Raw genomic sequence first — 20,599 nt, 5'->3', positions numbered from 1 at the left:
TGTTTTCAAAGTTTTAATTCTATTTTTGTAATAAAACACCATGGCCCCAAGGAAAAAAATTGTTTTCTATGGCCAGGCGAGGTGGCTTACGCCTGTAATCCTAGCACTCTGGGAGGCTGAGGCGGGCGGATTGCTTGAGGTCAGAAGTTCGAAATCAGCCTGAGCAAGAGCGAGATCCCGTCTCTACTATAAATAGAAATAAATTAATTGGTCAACTAATATATATAGGAAAAAAAATTAGCTGGGCATGGTGGCACATGCCTGTAGTCCCAGCTACTTGGGAGGCTGAGGCAGGAGGATTGCTTGAGCCCAGGAGATTGAGGTTGCTGTGAGCTAGGCTGACGCCACAACACTCACTCTAGCCTGGGCAACAAAGTGAGAGACTGCCTCAAAAAAAAAAAAAAAATTTTCTAGTGTGGCAGTCAATGTGTTAAGAAACTCCACTATAAGTCTGTGTACTCTGACAGAGCCTACAACTTTTTCATCTCCAATAATCTTGAGCTCCAGGCCAAAAACCTCTTTTCCTTGTCTTGTCACATTATTTGAAATAACTCAATGAGATTCCTTCTGCCCATCAGTTCACTTTTCACTATCATGCCGCTCAGCTCAGCTGCCATTAGGAGATGGTAGCTGTTGTCCAGTTCTTCAGACTGTTAGTGTTCTCCCCTATTCTCTGTGGAGGGTCTTTTGCCCTCTCAAGTCTACAAAGTTTTGACTCACTGATACAGCTTTTGAAGTTAACAGCTGGAAGTCTAATGACTCTAACTATGTATCAGGCTCTTGCACATATTATCTCTGATGTTGCTTCCAGCCAACCTTAGAAGCTAAGTACTAACATTGTCCCTATTTCACAGAAGCACAAAGAAGTTAAGTAAGTTGCTCAAGTTCACACCTAAATTTGTACCCAGGTAGTCTTACTTCAGAACCCATGTTCTTAACCATGCCCAATGACAGCCTCATGTTCATTTGTTTGTAAGTAACCTTGTCTTTCTTTCTGAAAGTTTATCTCTTTTCTGTATTCTCTTTCTTTCCTTCTTTTCTTTCTCTCCTTTCTCTGTGTTTTCTTTCTCTTTGTTTCCCTTAGTTCCTCTCTCTTGCTTTCTCTCTTTCTCTATTTCTTTCTCTCTCTCTCTTTCTTTCTTCTTCTTCTCTGTTTCTTTCTTCTCTCTTTTCTGTCTTTCTTTCTCTCTTTCTTTTCTTTTTAGAGATAGGGTCTCACACTGCTGCCCAGGCAGGAGTGCCATGGTGTGATCATAGATCATTGCAACCTTAAACTCCTGGGCTCAGGTGATCTTCATGCCTCAGCTCCCAAGTAGCTGGGTTACAGGCACATGCCTCCATGCCTGGCACTTTTCTTTATTCTTAAAGCTCAAAAATCTCACTGGTATATATCTGGGTATATGCCCTTTTTCATGTATCCTGTCTAGAACTAGGACTTGATCTGGCAACTCTAGTCTTGTCTTGAGGGATGTTTTCTTGTATTACGTTTTGATTATTGCTTTTTCCAATATGGTCCTTGTTCTCCCTCTGGAACTCCTTTTATTTCCAATTAGACCTCCTGGACCTGCCCTCTAGTTCTCTTATCTTTTCATTTAGAAATTCCATTTCTTTTTATTTTTGCCCTGGATAATGTGATATTCTTTTACCTGTTTTTCCAGAAAACAAATTTGTTCTTCGGAGGGTCTGTTATATGTTTTACTTCTTCAATTGAAATTTAAAATTTATAAATCATATTTAAAGAATTTCCCAATGTATTATTTTGTTCTGGTTATTCCTTTGTATTTAATACCATATAAAAAATAAAATATACAAGTAAACATGGTTTATTTTAGAAATACAATGCTGTTTCAACATTAGGAAATAGTAATGTAATATACCACTGTAATAGATCAAAGGAAAAAAATCCTAGGATCATTTCCACAGATATTACAAAAGTATTTGATAAATCTATGCCCATTCTTGATAAACAAAAACAGCTCTTGGTAGTCCAAGAAAAGAAGGATATTTTCTTAACAGCCAGTGTCATAGTTAACATTGAAATACTTGAGCAACATTCTCTAAGTGTGTCCTAAGAACTGTGGATCTGATATTTTATATAAAAAAGAGTATCTTTGCATATTAAAGCAAGATGTTATAACTAATACCAACACTTCAGTGGCTTAATACTATAGAAATTTATTTTTCCCTCATGTAATAGTCCAATGTGCATGTTTCTGGTTAGTAGACAGTTGTTTTTCTCTGTATGGTGATTCAGGGACTTAGGTTCCTTCCATTATGCATCTCCATCATTCCCTAAGACTTTGAACTCTTTCTTCTGTTTCCAGCTGATGGAATTTCAGAGATAGGGTGGAGAGTGTACACTTTCTTCCCAATTACCATGACTTGGTTGTAACACACATTTCTGTTCACATTTCCACATTCCATTGGCCAGAACTAGACATGTTATCTCACCTGTCTGCAAGGTGTGTATGTGTTGGGGGAGGGGTTGGGAAACATCATCTGGCTAGGTAGCCACAGATATGGAAATAGATAGATATTCTCATTTGTAGTTAGCAGGAGTAGAAATTAGGACCACCTGAATGGAGGGCACTGTGGTAATATCTATCAAATTAAAAAATATATGTATTCTTTAATCTCAAAATTCCACTTCTAGCAATTTTGCTTATACATATATTCACAAATACATGTTTATTTACATTTTAAGTCTATACCTAGCAATACTGTAATAGTAAAAGATTGGAAACGTTCTGAATGTCCATCAAAGGGGCCTAAATAAATAAATTATTGTATATCCATGCAGTGGAACACTGTGCAGCTGACTAAGAGGAACAAGAGAGTGATGTGTACTGACTGGACAGAGAAAATCAAGGGAAAAAACTGTGTGCACTACTGCCACTTATTTAAAAAGATAAATATATGCACATATGCTCATATACTCAGAATATTTGTGGAAGGGTCATGGGAAACTGGAAGAATCACAAAAAACTGGTAACACTAGCTGCTTCCAGTTAAAATTATAAAGTAATGGAGGGATGGGATGAGGGAGAGACATTCTTTTACTGTATATCCTTTTATACCTTTTGATGTGCAGCTATTTAAATAAATATAAAAGTTAGTTGTAGAGATATATTAAAGAACATGGAAAGATTGTTGTAATATATTGTTGCCTAAAAAAAAGTTTACTGAAAAGTATGTACAATATGGTCTCAGTTTTATAAATAAATAAATAAATGGGATATACAGAAATAGTGATTTGTGGTGGTTCTTTTTGCTTATCTGTATTTTTTAATTTTTCTATAATGAACATTTATTACCTTTGTAACTAAAAAAAATTATACAAATGAAGACACTGAGTGAAAACTTTTCTTAGGAGTCATTGTTGACCCTGCCATGAAAACTTTTCCCATTTCTCCTGTTAAGATTGATAAATGCATCCTTTTTTCTTCTGTGATACATTTTTCATACATTCATCACACGCTGAAATGCATTATCATGTATACATTTGGCTCACCTACTCTGTGGTCTTAGAGGACCTGAATCATACCAAATTCATCCAGGTATCTCTCTCTCTGCTAAGAACGGTATCTTTCTTATAACAGGTGTGCAGTAAATATTGAGTTGGTGCTTAAACCAGGGAGTGCAACGAGTGAAATAGTTGTGCACATTTTGTTCTTGTGTGATGCAACCTGTATTTAATACTGCACCCCTGGTATCACTGGCTTGTTAAGTAATTCCAGTAGCTTACTAGTGTAGTTCAAAGCCCATGGGCCAAAGGTTTCCTTTCTAAAATGATATTGGTTGTCTACAGGGATCATCTCTCTGCATCCTAAGTTAGTCACCATGGGTCTGTTACAGAAATAAATGTAGTAAGAAATGACAAAGTTTAAAAAAATGTAAGAATAATCAAACAAGGATGACAAGGTCCCTGCTGTGATACAGATGAATACACTATCTGCTTAATATAACTTACAGCAGTTTCCCCATATTTTTCTGTCCATACTATTTTCCTTTCCCTATTTCTATCCTTTTGTTACAACCCCTACTTGTACACATAGCTGTATTTTGGGTGTAGATTATCAGGGGTCAGTTATTAGTGAATGAATAAGAAGAAATGCAAATTAAAGAATTGGGAGCCGAAAACATTTCAGCAGTAAGATTTTTAGTTGAAAATTGCTTAAGAATAGATTTGATAGTCCAGGGTCTCTGCAGTTCTCAGTTTTATTGCTACTATATCCTTATCATCCATGTTTCTGCCCTATGTTCAAGTCACAGAGGTCTATTTAAAACCCAGAAGTTCCTTCTAGAAGCTTTCTGCAAACCTTTTTTTTATTGGGAAGTTCTCTACATATATTCATTGATCCAAGTTCTATTGTGATGGTTAATATTGTGTGTCAACTTGACTGGGCCAGAGGATGCCCAGATATCTGGTTAAACATTATTTCTGGGTGTGTCTATGAGGGTGTTTCCAGAAGAGATTTGAATCAGTAGACTGAGTAAAGCAGATTGCCCTTCCCCATGTGGGTGGGCATCATGCAATCTGTTGAGGGCCTGAATAGAACAAAAAGGTGCAGGAAGGAAGAATCCTCTCTCTCTGCCTGACTGCTTGATCTGGGACATATGTCTACTCTTGCCCTTGTATTGGTACGCACACCATTGGCCCTCCAGTTCTCAGGGCTTTGGGGTTGAATTTGAACTTACATTATCAGTTCTGATTCTAAGACCTTCAGATTCAGACTAAAATTATACCACCACCTTTACTGGGTCTCCAGCTTGCAGATGGCAAATCATGGGACTTTTCAGCCTCCATATTCACATAAGCCAATTCCTCATAATAATCTCTCTCTCTCTCTCTCTCTCTCTCTCTCTCTCTCTCTCTCTCTCTCTCTCTCTCTCTCTCTCTCTCTCTCTCTCTCTCTCTCTCTTTCTGTTTCTCTGGAGAACCCTAATACATCTACCTTCCCATAAAGAGCCAGTTCAGATGCCACCCATGTCAAGTAAGTCATCATACTAATTCAGTCAATTTGTCTCTCATTCTATTAAATTACTATACTCCATTAAAGCACTAACTACAGTTTGTTCATTCATTCTGTACACATTCACTGCATGCCTGTTGTGCATATGTTGTTCTGGGAGCTAGACTAAGAGACCACTAAGACAGTCTGTCCTCACGAAGCTCACAGAATAATGGAGGAGGTAGTAAGTAGAGAGTTTCAGTAAAGTGTGATAACTGCAGTGTGTGTGTGCAGCATTCCGTGTGAGTGGGGAGAAAGAGCAGCTAATCTAGCAGGGGATGGGGGAATTCCAGACAGTTGGGTTGAATACTGAAGGTGGAGAAATGGAGGTAGGAAAGGGTATTTTCAGAATGGTGGAATAGCACATAGGTCATGGAGATATGAAATGTGTGGCATGTCTGAAGAATGGTAAGGAGCTCAGGCTTGAGTGTGAATGGGGGAAAGTGGTAGGAGATGAAGCCAGAGAGCAAGAAAGGGTGCAGTTGTGATGGGTGTTTTGTGCCAAGCTAGAGATGTGAACTTTCTGAAAGCAACGTAGGACCTTCAAAGGATTTCTTGCAGTGGAGCAACGTAAGCAGGCCTTGAACTCTGTGAGCTTCTTGAGGACAGGAATCAAGTCACTATGTCACCTTAGCACCTAATATAGAGCTTTAATACATAATTGAGGAGCAGTAAAGTTGGCTTTGCTGAGTACTACAATGTTTTAAAAGAATTGATTTATCTGAATTAATAACAATAGTGATAGTATAGTATTGGACACTTTTGCATTGGACACATTGGACACTATAAGCATTATCTTAAACCTAAGTCTTACAGTTATTCTAAGAGGTAGGTATTGTGGCTTAGAGAGTCTAAGTGAGGGGACTAGCATAGCAGTTAAGTCTGCTTAGGTTTGAATTTCAGCTTCCCCACATACTGGTTTTGGGTCCAAAAGTTAGATGTGTGCCTCAGTTCCCTCATCCATAAAATGATACTGATAATAATGATACCTACCTTGTAGGGTGTTGTGAGGATTAATGATTCATGTTAGTGCATGTAAAGTGCTTGACCCTGTACTTGGCTATATGATTACATGCTCAGTCAATGTAATTCTTAGCTATTATTAAGAAACATGCCCCAAAGTCACTTGAGCAATTTGTGGTGAAGCCCAGGGTGAACAAGGCAATCTGGTCTCAGAGTACACACTCTTTAATTACTACACTATGCTATAACTGCTTCTGTGGTTATAGTGCAATGATTACAGATTGATGGGTTCTGAAGCAGTGAAACAAAATTAAGACTTTCAGTCAACATGGCAAATACTATTTGGGGTGGGGAGTTCTTCTTCAGGGCTCTTCAAATTATCCCCACTTGAAGAACTCTTCCTTTGCTACCCTGCCTGTACATAGGGAGTTGTGTGAGAAATATGTCTTTATAATTTAGGTAAATGTCATTAGTTCTGGGTTCATAATGCACATGACTGGTGAACCTGGAGAACATCTTACAGAGGTCTTTCTTTGGAAGTCAGTCTGCTACTGCTGACATCTGGCATACCATGTCAAGTATTGTTGCTCTGTTCCCCTTCTCTATACTCCCCAGATTTTTCCAACTTTAGGACCCAAGTGGGAGTCTTATGTTGGAGGATGTTGTGCAAACCACATGCGTAAAGAAAATAATTTACATTTTTCTTTTCTTAGCTTCTGGAACATCAGTGATTCCATCCTCCCACTTCTATTGGGCAGAAATTGAGGTATTCTCCTTATGCTCCCTCATCCTCTCCAAAATCCACCACACAGATACACACACACACACACACACACACACACACACACACACACACACACACACACACACACACACCACTCCCTGCCATTCATGTCAGCAGGGATCCAACACAACTACTTCTTTCTGACTCAGGGGCCCAAGAACATGCAGAGGCATAGATAATAAAAGAGCCCACCAACAATTCACCTTTTCATCTCCAGTCTCACCCTTTCCATTTACGATTATCTTTTTTCTTTTTTTGAGACAGGGTCTCACTTTGTTGCTCAGGCTAGAGTGAGTGCAGTGGTGTGAACAACTGTCTTTAAGCTTGCTTTTCTCTGTTTCTTTGCTCCATTTTATCCCTTTATCCCTCTCACAATGCCTAGTATATAGTAGGCATTCAATAAATAGTTTTAAGTGGATAATAGAAAGGCAAGATGCACTGTATATTTAATACCTTAATAATATTTATTACAGAAAATAATGTGTAAAAATATTACCTTGCTTTAAATTTTTTATGAGAGCAGATGGTTCCCAGCAAGCGGGCCCCACCTTCACTTCCATGGCCACATTAGAGTTCCCACAACTTCTGTGTTTTATTTGATTATCTTGGGTGTAGCTCTGGTGGTAAAGAAACTGGATGGATGCCTTACAAATACTAAAGGAGATTTCTAGGTTGAAATGAGGCAAATCTGTCTCATGGTATCTGTTATTCCTCCAGGTTCTCTTGCAATTTTCATGACTTCACAATGAAAAAGTTTTCGTAGATTTAAGGTCATAAAGGAAATTTTAAAAATCCCAGGAGACATACTACATACTGTTGGAAAGAGGTAGGGAGAAAATAATCTGAGGGAAATAGAAGATATCCATAAAATTCAAGTTAATTACGTCAACATTTTTCTAAGTTTAAAACTTCCTTGGGAATCATTGGTTTCTACAAACTTCCAACCAGGAGGACAGCAGACCTAATTCTCTTATTTTCCAATTTTTGAAACCCTTGCTTACATCATCACTTATATTTGAAACTGTAGTAGTCTTTTTTTATTGTCTTCCTATCCCGAACTACCCATAGACCTTTTTTCCCACCAACTCAAATTTTTAAAGAGTTAAGATTGATTGACAACACTTGTTGATCAGGGTGCTAAAACCTACAAGATTATAGCTATAGATATCCAGGACCCAGAATAAATAACCTTCATGGTTGTGGTATCTAAAGAGCGCAACTTCATTTGGACAGTGAGGCTGAGATATTTCCCCTCCTGCTAGTTTCCTAGGAAAGCATTCTAAAGAAATGTAAAAAAGAGGTTTAAACATTAAAACCTTGTCTTTGCCTGAAAGTCCAGACTCTTGCTTAGTCTGGGCCATGGTGATGCACCAGTGGGCTTTCCAGACACGTTCAAAGCAGTGAACCTGGTCCTTCAGAGCTTTGATTTGCCCTGGAGCAAATTTCCCCTTCCGAGCTGAGCCATCAAACCAGTCTGAAGATGAGGGTGAAAAGTGCGGGTCCTAAAGACTGAAACAGGATCCACACTTTTCACCCGTCTCGTGCATGCGCGCTTCTCATCTCTCAGGATAACTAGCGAGAGGGAAGGACTGACCCAGGACTTCCCACCTCTCACAAATGCCAGCTCCAAAAAATTATTCGTGAAAGGATGGCGAAAGGGGCTACTGTTCTTGAAGTAATGGTGAATGATGGGGAGATAATTCTTTAAAGAATGGTTATTTTAAAGGCTCTAGGACCGACTTCTTCGAAATATCTCCTTAGCTAGGCATCCACATAGAAATCTCTGTGAGAATCATCTCCAGCCCGGAGCTCATGAAACCACTCCTCTACAAATGCTGGTCAAATGCCTGGAGTCTTTGAAAATGGCAAAATAATGGTGAAATAGCACTTAAAATAATGCTTTTTACAACACTGGTGCTAGCAAAACACTCAATGTATGTCCAAAGATGAAGAACATCTGCTTCGAAAGCTTGAGCATCCTGTATTTGTGTGTGTGTGTGTGTGTCTACAATCTGAAGGTAGTCTCCAAGACTTCAAGTGAAAGTGATACCCAAGCTTTAATTTGGTGTACTCCACACACATGTCTTGCTCTCTGCCTGCTTTGACTCCAAACCTCCTTAGGAAATTAGAAAAAGAAGATGAAATTAAACCCAAAGTCTATAAATGTAAAATCAAAAATCAGCTAGATAGAAGTGACAATTAATAGAGAAAATTAGCAAAGCCAAAAGTTTGTTCTTTGAAAAGTGTAATAAACTTGATGAACCTCAAATAAGACTGATAAGGAAAGAGAGAAAATAGAAAACAACATTAAGAATGAAAGAGTTATATTAATATAACTATAGATCATACTGACATTAAAAGAATAAGGAAATATTAACATGAAAATTTTATACCAATATATTCAAATGAGATGTGTTTTCAAATTACTTTAAAAGATAACTTATTAAAGCTAGTACAGTATGAAATAGAAAATCTGAATAACCCTGTGTCTATTTAAAAATTTGAATCTGTGGTTTAAAAAATCTCATGAGGAAAACTCCAGGTCCATATGGTTTCTTTGGTGAACACTATCAAATATTTAAAGAAGAAATAATATGAATGTCAAGCAAATTTGAAAAATAGAGGAGCCCATTTTATAAGTCAAGGATTACCCAGATACCAAAATCTGAGAAAAATATTTCAAGCAAAGAAAATTAATAATTGATATTCCTTATGATTATAGACAGAAACATTCTTAATGAAATATTAGAAGGTTGGATCCAGCAATATTTAAAAAGGTTAATACATTGTGATCAAATGAGGTTTTTCCCAGGAATGCAAGATTTTTAATTCAAAAATCAATTAATATATTGCATGTATTAACAGAATAATGGATATAAACCATATAGTCCTCTCAATAAGTTCAAAAAAGCTTTCCACAAAATTCAATAATCCCTGACTCAGCAAATAAGGAACACAAAGACATTTCTTCTACCTGATAAAAAGCATCTACAAAACACCTGTAGTGACATCATCTTTAACACTGAAATATCGAAAGCCTTCCATCATGACTGACAACAAAGTATGGATTCCCTTTCTTGCCATTTTCTATTTGATATTATGCTGGAGGTCCTTCCTAGCTGTTCTAATGAGGCAAGAAAAGGAAGTAAAAGCTATAAATCTTGGAAAGGAAAAAGTAAAACCCTCTCATTCTCATAGACATGATACCTTACATAGGAAATCTTAAGGGATCTACAAAACAACCACTACAACAAGTAAATGAATTTAGAAAGGCTGCAGAATACAGGGGCAGTATATAAAAATCAATTGTATTTGTATAGATTAGCAGCAAGTAATTGGAAAATGTAATGAAGAACATAATTCTATAAAACAACACCAGAAAACACAAAATACTTAGAGATGGATCATAGACCTAAACGTGAAATTAAAGCTATAAAGCTTCTAGAAGAAAACACAAGGCATAGATAGCATAAACAGAAAGGAAAAAATTGATGAATTAGAATTAAAAACTTTTGCTCATCAAAAATTACCATAGCCAAAATGAAAGGGAAAGACATAGTGGGAGAGACTACTTGCAATGTACATATCTGACAAATGACTTGTGTCTAGAATAGACGCCTACAAATCAGTAATAAATAGAAAAACAACCCAGTACAAAATAGGCAAAATATTTGAGCAGATAGCTCACTAAAGAAGATGTACAGATAGCCAATAAACACAGGAAATTACTCAATACCATTAGTCTTTGGGAAAATGAAAATTAAAATTATAATGAGAATCATTCCACACTTCCTAGAATGGCTAAAATTAAAAAGACAGCACCAGGCCGGGCGCTGTGGCTCACGCCTGTAATCCTAGCTCTTGGGAGGCCGAGGCGGGCGGATTGCTCAAGGTCAGGAGTTCAAAACCAGCCTGAGCAAGAGCGAGACCCCGTCTCTACTATAAATAGAAAGAAATTAATTGGCCAACTGATATATATATAAAAAAAAAAAAAATTAGCCGGGCATGGTGGCGCATGCCTGTAGTCCCAGCTACTCGGGAGGCTGAGGCAGAAGGATCACTCAAGCCCAGGAGTTTGAGGTTGCTGTGAGCTAGGCTGACGCCACGGCACTCACTCTAGCCTGGACAACAAAGTGAGACTCTGTCTCAAAAAAAAAAAAAAAAAAAAAAAAAAGACAGCACCAAATTTTGTTGTTGTTTTATAGATTTAGGGGGTCCAAGTGCAATTCTGTTACATAGATATATTGCATAGTGATGAAGTCTCAGCTTTTTGTGTAACCATCACCAAATAGTATACATTGTACTCGTTAGGTAACTTCTCATCCCTCATGCCCTTCCCACCTTTCCAAGTCTCCAATGTCTATTATTGCATACTCTATGCCCATGTATACACATTATTTGCTCCACTTATAAGTGAAAGCATATAGTAGTTGACTTTCTGTTTCTGAGTTATTTTACTTAAGATAATGGCCTCTAGTTCCATCCATGTTGCTGCAAGAGACATAATTTCATTCTTGTTTATGGCTGAGCAGTAGTCCATGGTGTGTATCTATCTATCTACCTATCTATCTATATACATACCACATTTTCTTTATCCAGTTATCCATCAATGGACATGTAGGTTGGTTCCATATCTTTGCTATTGTGATAGCACTGTGGTAAACATATGAGTGCAGGTATCTTTTTGATATAATCATTCCTTTTCCTCTGAGTAGATGCCCAGTAGTGAGATTGTTGGATCAAATAGTAGTTCTATTTTTAATTCTTTGAGAGATCTCTATAGTGTTTCCACAGAGGTTTTACTAGTTTACATTCCCACCAACAGTGTATAAGCATTCCCATTTTTTTCCCACATCCTCACCAATATCTATTGTTTTCTGACTTTTTAATCATCACCATTTTGACTGGTGTAAAATGGTATCTTATTATGGTTTTTTTTTTTTTTTTTTTTTTTTTTGAGACAGAGTCTCACTTTGTTGCCCAGGCTAGAGTGAGTGCCATGGCGTCAGCCTGGCTCACAGCAACCTCAATCTCCGGGGCTCAGCGATCCTACTGCCTCAGCCTCCTGAGTAGCGGGGACTACAGGCATGCGCCACCATGCCCGGCTAATTTTTTTTGTATATATATTTTTAGTTGGTCAATTAGTTTATTTCTATTTTTGGTAGAGACGGCGTCTTGCTCAGGCTGGTTTCGAACTCCTGACCTTGAGCAATCCGCCCGCCTCGGCCTCCCAAAGTGCTAGGATTACAGGCGTGAGCCACCACGCCCAGCCTTATTATGGTTTTAATTCACATTTCTCTGATGATTACAGATGTTGAGCATTTTTTCATATTTGTTGGTCATTTAAACATTGATGAGGATATGTAGAAACTTCTGGTGGGGCTATAAAATTATATATCACTTTGGAAAATATTTTTGCAGTTTCTTTAAAAATTAATCATATACCTACATTGCAGCTTAAAAATTCTACTTCTAGGTATTTATAAAAAAATATATAGGCCCACAGAAAAATGTGTATAAGAATGTTCACTGCCTCAAAGTGGAAAGAAATGTCTATGAACAGGAAGATAAATTGCAGTATGATTCATACAAAAGAATACTACTCAGAAAAAAAGAATAAAATATCAATATATGCAGCAAGAAGAGCAAATCATAAAAACATATTGAAAGAAGCCAGACACAAAAGAATACATACTGCTTCTCCTTATATAAAGTTCTAGAACAGGCAACATTTATGGGGCTGGAACAGTGGTTGCATATGGGGGTATGTCGTAACTTTGGAGTGATGGGTATATTTGATTTCTTGATTGGAATTGTGGTTACATGGGTATAGACATTTATCAAAACTTGTTGAGTTACACACTTAAGGTTGGGCATTTCATTGTATGTGTATTTCACCTCTATAAAAACCAAACTAACAGCTAAATATATGCTATTATAAAAATGATGTAGGGAGGTTAAAAATAAAGATTTGGGCAAAAATTATATGTAGTAAAGAACAAACAGAGGGGTGGCAATATTATTATCAGATATAGTAGATGTCAAGGCAAAAGCATTACATGAAACATTAAATGAAACAAAGTACTGCATTTTGTATTGATAAAGGTAGAATTCAGAAGAAATGTATCTGGAAAATACAGCACTGAAATATATAAACAAAACTATTATAAATACAAGGGGAATTGGAGATGACCACAATAACTGCAAGAAGTTTCTAACACAGCTCTCTCAGTAATTGACAAAATCGTGTATAAAGAAATGAGAATATATAAAATTTAAAAAATTAATGATATATACTAAACTCTGTAACGTATGAAGAGACATTCTTTCCCAATGTCCACATTAAACATTTGCGAAATGTGATTATACAATGGGCCAGATAAAAAACTTTAATTTCCAAAAGCATAAAATGTATAGGTCATGATCTCTGACCACAATGCTATAAAAATTTGAAATTGGTGATTAAAGATTAATGGAAAAAAGCAAAAAAAAAATCTAAACTCTTGAATATTTTTTAAAATATTTTTTGTAGAGACAGGGTCTTGCTCTGTCACCTAGGCTGGAATGCAGTGGCATGGTCATAGCTCACTGTAACCCTGAACTCCAGGGCTCAAGTGATCCCTCTGCTTCAGCCTCCCTAGTAGCTAGGACTACAGGCATGTACTACCACACTGGGCTAATTTTTGAAATTTTTTGTAGAGGAGGTTTTGCTATCTTGCCCAGGCCAGTTGAACTCCTGGCCTCAAGAGATCCTCTTATTTTGGCCTCTCAAATTGCTGGGATTACAGGCCTGAGTCACCATGCCTGACCTCTTGAATATTTTAACAGACACTCTCCTAAATCATTTTCTCTTTTGGGGCAAAGAGAAAATGTATACATTAATGACCATGAAAACTATTCCTAAAACTTAAGAGTATGCTCCTGGATATAACGAGTAGAATGGTTACTAGAGGCTGGGGAAAGGAAGGGGCGATGAAAACAAGTTGGCTAAAGGGTACAAAAATACAGTTAGAAGGAATGAGTTCTTGTATTCAAGAGCACAGTAGGGAAATTAGTTAATAATTTATTGTATATTTCAAAATAGCTAGAAGAGAAGAATTGTAATGTTCCAAACAAAGAAAAGATAAATGTTTGAGGTGATGGATATCCCAATTACGCTGATTTGATCATTGTACATTGTATAAAGGTATCAAAATATCGCATGTACCCCAAAATATGTACAACTATGATACATCAATTTTAAAAATACAGTTCTAAAAAAATTCTATTAGAAAATTCTTAAGAGATGGCCAAAGTAATACTTAGAGCAGATTTGAAGCCTTAAACATATTTTAATATTAAATATGAAAATTGAGAAGAATGAATGAAGGAATTAGAAACAGAACAATAAATACAATTGAGGATGTAGGAGATGGAACCTAACAAAATTAAATGCAAAAATTATAGGATTGGTAAACATAAAGAGAGTGGAATGATAAATCCATTTAGTATGTTGAGAAAAACAAACACAACTTCTGACAAGGCAAATCAAAGAAGAAAGGAAAACAGACACAACATTAAGACTAGAAATGGCATGAAACCACAGATATTAGGGAGACAAGAAATCAAAAATGAACAAGACATTCAGCTTCAAAGGATCTGAAAGTCATGACAAAATGGATGGTTTTCCAAGGAAAAAACAATCAAATTTCCAAAATTAATTAAAGAAGATCTGTATACAAAGGAATCATATAAGAAATTATACAGCTTGTTGAAGATCTATTCTGCCCAGAAAATGTTAGAATGATGATTTTTGTGGCTAATTCCTGTAAATTTTCAAGGAGCAGATATCTCTTGTATTAAGTAAATATTTTGGATATTAGAAATCTACAGACATCCTCTCAATTTAGTTTTTCTGAAGCAGGCGTAATTCTGATATTTAAACCTGACCAAACTAGCATGCTCACACAAACATATATATGCAGCTGTGTCAAATCTGGCCCATGAAAATAGATGTAAATATTCTATAGGAAAATAAAAAATTGATTCCTGCACTATATTAAAAATATTATGTCATAACTATGTAATCTTGAGCTTATTTCAGGACTTTGTAGATAGTTGAACATAAAATTTAATAATGAAATTCATTCCATTAAATGGGCTAAAAGAGGAACAAACATGATACCAGAAGGCATTTAGTAAAATTATTCTCTTTAATTAATTTAAAATGCTAATAAGGTAGGACTAGAAGTAGATCAATAGAAGAGCATACTATTTATAAGAGACTAAGAATAAACATCTTACTTAGTGATGAAACCTTAGGAGCATTCCATTAAAGGTGCCATATCACTGAAAATATTTAACATTATTAAGGGAGTTCCTAGCCATTGTTTTAAATTAAGATTAAGTATAAATTTGGACAAGAAGAGACAAAATTATCATCACCTAGAAACATACTTAGAAAAATATAAGGGAATCAAATGAAAAACTTTTAGAGCTAATATGAATTTTTGATAGGCTGTCTTGTTAGTGTGTGTGTGTATACATACATATACACATACATATTTACATATGCATATATATGTATTGATACATATATGTGTGTGTATGATAGCATTCTTAGAAACCAACACAAACCAGCTAGAAAATATAATAGAAAAAATCTTTTTCACAGTCATAAAAATACAAAAACCTGGGAATAATTTAGCAAGAAATGTGCTGAACTATATGAAGGAAGCAACAAAAATTTCTGAGGTATAAGTCACTTGAATAAGTAGAGAGACAGACCATATTTCTGGATAAAAAGATTCAAAATTATAAGAGTATGAATTCCCTCCAAATTACAAATTAAGTTCTAACCAAAATCCCAATGACAGATTTTGGGAATTTGGCAACATGATTCTAAAATTTGGATGGAATCACAAGCATTCAAAAACCTAATATTTTAAAAAGTATGAAAGGAGACCTACTCTGTAAATTATTAAAACATTTTAAAGCTGCAATAATTTGTTCTGCCTAGAACTGGTTTGGAAATAGATAGGCAGATCACAGGAATAGAATTAATAGTCTAGAAATAGTCACAAGTGCATATAACATATTAGCATATAATAAGGTTATAAGTTCATTTTAAATTAGGAAAAATGCTGTATTATAAAAATTGCATTGGGTGAGCACTAGTTATCTTAGAAGAAGCATTTCATGGCCAACAGATACTTGGAAAAATGCACATCACCACTAATTATCAGAGAAACGCAAATTAAAACCACAATGAAATATAACTTCACACTTGTTAGAATGGCCATTATCAAAAAGATGAAAGATAAGTGTTGGTGAGGATGTGGAGAAAAGGGAACCCTATGTACTGTTGGTAGAAATGTAGATTAATACAACCATTATGGAAAACAGTATGGAGGTTCCTCAAAAACTAAAAATAGAGATACCATATGATCCAGCAATTCCACTTCTGGGTATATATCCAAAGGAATTGAAATCAGTGTGCTGAAGGGATACTTGCACTCCAGTGTTTGTTGCAACATTATTAACAATAGCTAAGATATGGAAGCAACCTTGGTGTCCGTCATCCAGACAAATGGGTAATGAAAATATGGTACTGTATGTATATGCAATGGAAGACTGTTCAGCTTCAAAAAAGAATAAAATTCTGTCATTTGTGATAACATGGATGAACCTGGAAGACATCATGCTAAGTGAAATAATCTGGGCACAGAGAAACAAATACTGTATGATCTTATTTATATGTAGAATCTAAAAAAGGCGAACTCATAGGAAAGTAGAAAGTTGGTTACCAGGGGCCTGGGAGAGGGAGATGTATGGGGTAAGGGGAGATGTTGATCGAAGGGTACAAAATTTTAGTTAGGAGGAATAAGCTTTAGTGACCTGTTACATAAAATGGTGACTGTGATAAGTAAGAGTACCTTATATATTTCAATATTGCTAAAAGAGTAGATTTTAAATGTTTTCACCACAAAAAATGTTAAGTATGTAAGGTGATGGATTTATTAATTAGTTTGATTTAATCCTTCCACAATGTAAACTTAGATCAAAATATATATTTATAGCCTATAAATATACACAATTTGTCAATTAAAAACAAAATAAAAATAATTAAGGCATGGGAATACTAGTAGATTCAAGCAATGATGCAAAATGTACTTCTTCATAAATCAGTAAAGAAGAACTGATTTTAGATGAAAAAAAGAGGAAAAGCATTTTGGAGCTTTCCTTCTCCAACTATTCTTCACAATGTCAAATTCTTCTAACTCCCAATATCATTCCCATTCTCTGCAGCTGCTTCCAATTCTCTTCATTACCTCTTTGTCCAAAATTTCCTTCAAATTCTTTCTTGGGCCCAGATTTATCTTCTCCCTCATCAACTTTCTGCTTCCTGGATCTGCTTTCCAGCTGGTAATTCTCTCCTTTTCCAGGATAAGACCCCTCAAATTTTACTGGCTCCTCACCCTGGTCTACTTTAAATAACCCTTATTACTGGATTGGACAAAATAATCTTTCTTGAGGCAAATTTGGAATGGGCTGGGTGAGTGGGGTCACTTCTCATCAAACAACTGCAGGGCTTTCTTTGTAGGTGGAAAAGAGAAGAGGCTGTGAATACTCAGGTGTTGATGTTGGTGCTGTCAGTTAAATAAATTGTGGGTTGTTCATGACCTAGAACGAAGTCATTAAAAATGAAACCAATACAGTGATTTCCAGACTGCTTGGGTACCATGAAGGTGGCTCCGAGGCTGCCAGAGGAGGACAGAGACCAGGATGAGCAGGAAGGCATGGTTTCCTAAATGTGCTTTAACCAGAACAGTATTGGTATGTTGGGGCCTCACATAAAATTTTGTTCCAGGAAAGTTTTCTGGTGCTAGAAAGTTTAAAGATCATTTCTTATAAAAACAAGTAAATGATAAATATGTTCAATACAAAACTGACTTAAAAAGCACTATGATTTATACATGTAAAAAAAAAAATACATGACTACCAAAAGCAAACAGTAGTTATATCTGAGTGGTAGGAAGAGAATGATTTTATTTACTTTGTTTGCTTATCTCTATTTAAAACATTTTATGTTGAACATATTGATATTATTTTATTCATATACATTTTGAGGTATAATTTAGATTATATATACAGTAAAATACACAAATTGTAAGTGTACAATTTGATGACTTTTCGCATGTATGTAAGACCATGTGACCACCATCCAGATCAAAATATAGAATATTGTTATCACACCAGAAAGTTTCCTCATGTCCCATCAGTAGCCCCACTCTGCATATCCCACTATGTAACCACTATTTTGACCTAGTTTAGATTAGCTTTTGCCTGTTCTTAAATGGAATCGTATAGTCTTTTGGGTCTTATGTTTTTATGCTCAACAGAATATTTCTGAGAGCCATTCACATCATTGTGTATATTAGTAAGTTTTGAAAAATTTCCAGATAATGTTTCATTTTATAACTATTCCACAGTTTGTTTATCCATTATTTTTTGAACATTTGGGTTATTTACAATGTTCTGCTATTAAGAACATTGACTATGTTGACTATGAACACTCTTGTATTTATTTATTTATTTATTTATTTATTGGGTGGACATCTCATTCATTACTCTGGGGCATATACCTAGGAGCAGGATCATAGAATACTTGCATCTTTTAACTTTTCGGGATTTTGCCAAAATTCTCTTTGGAGTGGCTGCGTGAATTTATATTTCAATTAGTAGTCCTTGAGAGCTACCCATTCTCTTTTTCCTCTACCATTATAAAGTAAACAAACAAGGCTGACTTTTCCCTATGGGAAGACCAAAACTTAGCCTTGGGGAACTGGGCAAAACCAAGTCTTATCTGGTCCAGCATCCAAGCATGTAAAGAGCAGCAACAGGTTGTCAGGTTAGCAGTTGTTCTTGAGGGTGGGTGTGTGTCCGGGTGGCCGGCCTGGGAGCAGTGTAGGAGACATTAGACAAGATGTCCCGTCTCCCTGGCTGACTGGTTGGTTTTCAGGACTGATCCCCCAGCTCCTTCAGGGAGTTAGGGGATTGTGGGCAGCAGGGATGGATCCATGAACCAGTCCTATGCTGAATGCTTAGATGATTCAAGTTTCATCGGATGTTCACACCAGCAGCATGGCTTCTGCTACTTCACTTTTCTGAGCACATGGGGTAAGAAGCTCTTCACGTGCCACTATACCTGGGCTGCAGGTAGATATTGCAGACAGATGAGTTAGAGCTGATACAGACAGAGACAGTCAGTACTGTAACCCCAAGTGCACAGTTGAGCCTAATCCTGGGACACAGTTTGTGTGTCAGTTTTTTAGGCAGGAAGCTGTCTAACTGAATAGGGGCAGCTGGGTCTATAAATGTGTGAAAGAAGTACGTGTTGCTTGCCAAGATAAGTGGGAAAGTCTGAACTAAGTAGCTGTTGGTGGGTCCTAATAATGACAATGAAAATGAGGGTGAATTTTCAGATATAACTTACACACAGGTTACTCACCCTTGGTCGGTTTCCTGGTCATATCTGGGTGCTTAGTTCCCTCTGGATGATTCAGAAATTTGTAACTGATGGCCCAGTTGACAGGTCAGCTGATTCTGATTCTACTTCCAAAATATATCTTGAATCCTTTTGCATCTTTCCAATTTTATCACCATCACTTGAGTTGAAGCCACCATGATATATATTCTTTGGTATATTCCAAGAGTCTCCCATCGATTTCTGCCCCACTCAGGTTGATTCCATATGACATCTGATTTGTGCGTCTGATTGTGTTATTCCCTTTCTCTCACCTACTTTCAAATGTATGTTTCTGAAATATCAACAAAAATCATGTTAAAATTTCAGGAGCATACATTTGGAGGTAGATAATGTAGGCACTGGAAAACATGCCAGTTTGAGAGTTAGAAGACTCAGATTTTAATCCTGGAACAGCCACTAGCTAGCTGTGTGAGCAGGCAGTCCTTCCTCTACTCCCTAGGTTTCAGTTTCCTCATCTGTAAATAAAAGGATTGGGCTAAACTAGAAAGTCTCCAAGGGTCATTGTAGGTCTAGCATTCTGTGATACTTCATATACTTTGTGGGGCTGATTCAGAGGATATTTTTTCAGTTCTTGCCTAGGATGGAGAGAAATGAAGCCCTGCGATGGTACTTCAGTTGGCTCTCCTATCTGTCCTCTCTGAGATGGCTGGCCTCTATGATGTTTGAGGACAGTTCCCATACATTGAGAAAAACCATATGAAAATGTTTAAAGAGCATTTCCTCATTTCAGCAGGTGCACCATGAGGACTGAGAGCTCCTGGCGGGGGAGGGAAGTCTGTGGTGGTTTCACATTGCTGGTGTAGGTTCTTGTCAAGTGATCTCTGCTTTACTGTGTACTTGACCTTAGGATTGTGCAGATCCTTAAAAGCCACCCAATGCAGACCTGTTGGTAGAAGGTGAGTCCACAAGTTGCGTGAAGTGCTGCTACCATCTTTGTAGGATTCCACTTAAGTGGTGGATATAGATATATACATTTGTCTAGTTATATTTTTAGATAAGTCTTATGGCATACAGCTATATCAAACATGTTGTGCAAATGTCAATTTCCTAATTTTGATATTGTACTTTAGTTATGTAGGATGCAACCATTGGTGAACTGTGTGAAGGCTGTGAGGGACCTCCCTGCTCTATCTTTGCAACTTCCTGTGAATCTTTAATTGCGTCAAAGGAAAAAGGAAAAAAGTAAGTCTTTCAAGGTGGTTAATCTTTAGGGCTGATTCTATAACATCTTCCACAACTGTCAGAGTTGGGACTTTTTCCCCTAAAATAAAATGTAGATTACCTGACAATGCAATGGATTTTCATAACTTT

The 20,599-nt window shown here is 36.6% G+C and overlaps 1 long non-coding RNA gene across 2 annotated transcripts in view; it reads left to right on the top strand.

Moving 5' to 3' along the window:
* LOC105873777 (uncharacterized) overlaps positions 1-20,599 on the top strand; it is a 127,787-nt gene that overhangs the window by 13,419 nt on the left and 93,769 nt on the right. For both annotated transcript variants that reach the window (XR_001155245.2, XR_001155239.2), the window contains exon 2: positions 20,359-20,470. This is a non-coding gene — a long non-coding RNA (uncharacterized LOC105873777). The remainder of the gene's footprint in view (positions 1-20,358; positions 20,471-20,599) is intronic.

This window comes from Microcebus murinus, chromosome 12 (assembly GCF_040939455.1).
Source record: "Microcebus murinus isolate Inina chromosome 12, M.murinus_Inina_mat1.0, whole genome shotgun sequence".
Lineage (NCBI taxonomy): Eukaryota > Metazoa > Chordata > Mammalia > Primates > Cheirogaleidae > Microcebus > Microcebus murinus.
This window is presented reverse-complemented; position numbering and strand designations above follow the sequence as displayed.